The following is a 6005-nucleotide window of genomic DNA, read 5'->3' as shown; positions in this document are numbered from 1 at the left end:
ATATATATATAATTCTGTACTGTTTCATCAATATTTTTTTGGAGCGTCTCTCCATCATCGAATTAATCATCAAGTAGTTGTTGAAATACATTATCAATCAAGTCATGTATGCTAATCTATGTTTATTAACGGTGTAATTAGAATTAATGATTTGATTTACGTATATATATGGCCAAGTGAAGTTATTGATATTTGTTTTTACTTATTTGAATTTATTTATTTATTTTTGTCTTCTATCGAGATATATCTTTAGGATAATATCACTTGTCACGATTAGGATATACACATTGTAGCTTAATTACGATAAAGAATATTATTGAAATATTTTTTTATGCAAGCGAAAATTGTTAATGATATTACTGTTGTAATTAGTATTCGTGTGAGGACCAATAACATCTCCTTGAGACTCATATAGTTTTGTCTTCGCAATTCAACTCTTATTACTAATGTGAATTGAACAATTAAATTTAGTTCAAATTTAGTCGAATTTGTTGATTTCAATTTGTTTGGCCTATACTAGTACAATACTCCAGTGTGATTTCATTCTTCATATATATATATAAGGTTGAAAATCTGATGATTATAATTACTAATAAATTTTACTAATTCAACCATCTAATTAAAAACTCTTATTGAATATATTAATTTTATAAAATTTTATAAAATTTTAAAACTATTTGATGTTTAATTAAACTCTTATTGAAGATATCAAATTATATCAATGTAATATTATACTGTTCAATAATATTTTAACTAATACAAATTTTATAAAATTTATTATTAGATTGAAACTTTATATTATTATAGATCATTCATATAAAATTTTACAAAAATCTAAAATTATTTGATAATATTACTAAGATACATCAAAATTAATGTCTTATGTATTTTTATTAAATATCGTAATATTTATAAATCTCAATCATCAATTAAATAATTTTAAATTTGTATAAAATATTACCTAAATAATTTATATGATATAACCTTTTAATTTAACAATAAATTTAGTAAAATTTATATTATTTAAAACTTTAATGAACCGTATAACATACATTAGTGTAATTATATATATAAATGTTCTAGGAAGGTCACCACCGATTGTTCATCCCGAGCTAAAAGAGAAAGAAACAAATGGGAGGCAAAATCAAACACAGCCTGACTTGATTGATATGCACATGTAATTTGTACATTTATGTAATCAAGAAGCATTTAATTATGGATTTTCATTTTTTTCTGAATGCATGGTAGCCCATTTCATTTTTCATTTTTTTTGTCTGTTATATATATAAAAGAGTTGATGAGTTTAAATTTCAAATTACTTCAATAAATTATGTTGTTCTTGATTATAAAATATGAAATTGTCCACATGCATGTTCTAACATTAAATACAAAAATTTAACTTATTAGTTATAATTTTAAGCTATAGTTTAGTTGGATTTAAACAGTATCATTTAGCAACCACTTCCACTTGTGTGACAGATATGATATGCTGTAATAATTAAATAGAATCAAATAAAAGATATAACTTTGTTGGTAATGAATTTATTTATTTATCTTGTTGCAGGGCATGCCTGCTTCTTAAGCAACAAGTAATTTTCTAGAAACCCCCACGACCGGCCAAATATATAATAGAAAAAATATATTCCTTTTAAATTACACAAAATATTATAGATATTTTAACTTTTATGTGTAATAAATTAAGTGATATATAATTTTTAGTTTTAATTTCATTTCAATTATTTTTCATTAAATATTTTCAAAATTTTATTATAAATTTTTTATCATCATCATATAAAAAACTAATATAATAAATTAAAATTAAGAAAATTTTGTATTTAATTTTAAAAAATTTAATATGCATCTCACTCGAATTTTCTTTTATTTAATTATTTTTTTAAAAGTTAATTAAGGGTTTATGGTATTAAAATTATTGCAATCAATATCTCTAAAGAATTAGACGAGTTTATTGAAAAAAATTAAATTTAAATTTTGTTAGTTAAAATTATGACAATTGATACTAACATTTACAAATATAAACAATAAATTTGACCCAAAAAAAATTTAATTAACTTTTTAAAAAAAAAAAAAACTAACTTATAATTTTCGTGTAATTTAAGAACCATACAAAATATTTGACCTATACAATAATTTTGTGTAAAATTAATATATCTTAATTTAAATCCGACATGTTACATATTCGATTCTTGTTGATGTTATTTTTGAATTTGTGTAAAACAGCCAATGATTGGATGTGTGTCATGCCTTGTACTGTCGGTAAGCCATTCCTTCGTGGGGCCTTGTGTGATTCGTCTCTTAACCACAACATTAAATTTAAGTCTTAAGCACCACAGAATTCATGATTTGAGAGCCTGTGTTTACATTTATGTTGTTGATTTTCTTTTATTATCTAAGTAAAATTACATGGCCAAAAAGCTAACCCTTAAGTAAGTGAGTGATCTTTGTTTAACCTTTTTAGGTTTTAAAATTAAAAATTTATTTTCTTTCTTGAATATAATCTCGAGTTTGAAAGAAAAGTAATGAATATTAGGATAAAAAAGCATTTATAATCATAGGATTATTATTGTGGTAAATTTCTTATTGATTGACAATGGAATGTATGTTTGTAAAAATCTCATTTTGGGGACGCCATGCTTTTATTCTTTGATTAATCTTTGCAATGTACAAGTGAAGAATTGGTTATTCATAAACCATGCTCATTGATTTATGTGTGAACTTGAAATTCTTGTTAATATCTCTTTGTCATGTTGGTAATTTTTCTGAAAATAGAACTTCTGTTCACTAAGTGAAATAAAGTCCAAGAGTTTGGGGTATTTTGCAAAGCAAATTCGTTCAGAGAATTTTTATTCGCTTAACGATTTCAAGTCAAATAACTCAGAAAAAAATATTGAGAATTTAAAGACATTAAAAATCCTTTTGATGTACATGATATAAAAAAATATGATATGATAAAAAATTGAATAAAGATATGATTGTAATCGATAGAGTAAACATTATCATTTTTTTTTGCTTAATTGCAGTTTATTCCATATATTATTACCAATTTACGGATATTTTGTCTCTCTATTTTAAAACTCGACAAATTTGGTCTATTCTTCAGATTTTTGAACTAAAAAATGCGGAATTAACATATTTTTAATGACGTGACATACAATTTTATGATATAGAATAATCTAGATACATTTATTATTCATATGTCATTAGCTAAATTAAAAATATGAAAAATTTATGAAGTTAAAAATAAGTTTTTACTGCGTTTAATTACAAGTTCATTGGTGTTAATCATTTTACATTATCGTATCATATGTCATATTATTTAAAACATCTAATATCATCAATTTTTAGTTAAAAAATCAGAAGGAGACACAAAAAATGTCGACTTTTAAAATAGGGGACTAAAATTGCAATTAAGTTTTTTTTTACTCAAGGATAAACACTACCATATCATGTGTTTGATACACACATGGTAACATTTTATTTTTTTATGTATTTGATACACATCTCATCATGATATAATATAATATATATTATATTTAAATAACAAAATTACCATTGTGAATAATTATATATTAGTTTATTTAAATTAACTTATTATATCATAAGTTCACAAAAAAAATTTAAATAACTAATGAAATAGTTTTATATTAAAACTATCCATTGACACTACTAAATAAATAATTTAAATTTTAAAAACAAAATCATGAGTAACCAAATAATTATATTTTATTTGCTAAAATGTAAATAAAGATATGATATATATTATATATAAATGGCAAGAATACGTTGTAAATAAATTATATTTATTTTAAAATTTTAATTAACATTCATATTTTTATAATTGAGAATGATAATTTATTGAATTATATAAAAAAACAAAACTATCCTTGTGTAAAATCATAAACATTTTTTAAATTAATTATTAATATTTTATCTTTAAGTTTCATATCAAATTCTATTAATTATTTTTCTATTTAATTAGATTTACATTTTTATATTTTAGATTATATTTATATTTTATTATATTTCAATTTATATTTTAAATTATATGTTATAAGGGTAATTGAGTAAACTATTATTCTTATCTTATCTTACTGGTTTCTAACACAACTCATATTCATGATAGAAATTTCAACTATAAAGACAAAATATGATAGAATTCTAGATTACCTTTTCATATCATGTAGGTTCATCAAATATTAAATTAAGATATAATATGATAACTTATTTCTATCATTTTTCTTATCATATTCATCAAACGGACCCTAAGTGAATTTAAAGACCGTTATCTATATACGACAATTAATTCAAATTGAAGAAAGTTAAATTCTTTGGGAATTTGAAATCACTAATTGAATTTCCACTTACCATGCCTTTATATAAAGCCAAGCAGCTATCGGTTTATAGGATTCATTCACTTTTTATAGAGAAAAGAAAGAAATAAATAATTAATCATTGGAGACCATTCTTTGATCTTGATCTTGTATTCCTACCATGACAATGAGCCGCTAACCTTCTTTTTTTTTATTGGAATCATATGTAATCTATTATATGTATATATATATATATATATATATTATATGTATTATTAGAAAATACTATTTGAATATGAATTTAGCATAAATCATCTATTTAATCTGATTAAGTTTAATAGTCACAAATCATCAATATTAAATATAAAATTTATTGTTAAATATTTGAGGAATCGATGTTTAAGAAAGAAAGTTAATTTCTCAATTCATTAAAGAATAAAAATGTTTGATTAGCAATGATGGTGTTAATGATTTATAATAGAGAATATATACGTTAATTACTTGAATACAAAAGAACAAAATTAATGAAATTTAATCCCAACACTTTAATCTCACTCTTTCATGTCATGTTTTATTTTTATTGTCATTTAGTTTGCGTTTTGATACTAAAAATCTCTCACTATTGCAAAGATTAGGATTGCTCAAGTCCCTATAGATACAATAATTTTTTACATTGCTTTTGGTTTTTTTTTATCAAGGAACCCAAATTGAATATACTTGTGAATGGCATGTGACCAAATTGTGACATCATTTAAATAGTCTTAATTAACATTAATAAATGTTTTTACCTAAATTGACAAAATGTGTTGTTTGATTTGAATTGATATGATGTGGATCATGTAATGCATTTCGGAAGTTTCTGCTATGCATCACACACTTTAACCTCCCACTCTATTCTACTTAAAATTATATTTTTGCCCTTTTTTACTATTTATAAAATCCTGAATACGAAACTTTTAAAATGTTAATTTTTGTCCTTTTCGAAAGTTTTCATCAATACAAATATTTTAAAATTTTAATTTCTAGTTTTTTTCAAATTTTTTGAAACATTGAAATGTTCTTAACAGTATATCTTCGAAACTTTCAAAAATTAAAAAACTGGAAAGTTTATACAAATGGAAAGCTTATATCAAGAATTAATAACGTTGAGATCCAGGCCAAACCTTTAGTAAATTGTTAATTTCGAAAGTTTTTAACAATTCTAAAATTTTGAAATTTTTGCGAAGGTTCCATTTTAAAAATTTCGAAAGTTTGAAAAATCCGAAAGTTTTCATTTCGAAATTTTCTAAATGTTCGAAAGTTTGAAACTTTCATTTCGAAATTTTCTAAAATGTTCGGAAGTTTCAACGATTTATGGAAAAACTTCATTTTGAACATTTCAAAATTTTGAATGATACTTATTGTTCTATTTCGAATATTTTGATTTTAAATGTAAGAGAATTTTATAAAGTTTTGAAAGAGAGGTGAAAAAATGAGTGTTAATTTTTTTAAGGGTTTTATAAATAGTAAAAAAGAACAAAAATATAATTTCGTGTGGGATAAAAGGTGGAAGATTAAGGTGTGGGAGTGCATGGTAGAAACCTGCCGATTTTGTCATCTATCTTTACATATATGACTAAATATGGTGTTTGTATATATATATATATATATATATATATATATATATTTTTGTGTATA

This window comes from Cicer arietinum, chromosome 4, assembly GCF_000331145.2.
Source record: "Cicer arietinum cultivar CDC Frontier isolate Library 1 chromosome 4, Cicar.CDCFrontier_v2.0, whole genome shotgun sequence".
Classification (NCBI taxonomy): domain Eukaryota; kingdom Viridiplantae; phylum Streptophyta; class Magnoliopsida; order Fabales; family Fabaceae; genus Cicer; species Cicer arietinum.
Note: the sequence above shows the minus strand (reverse complement) of the source record.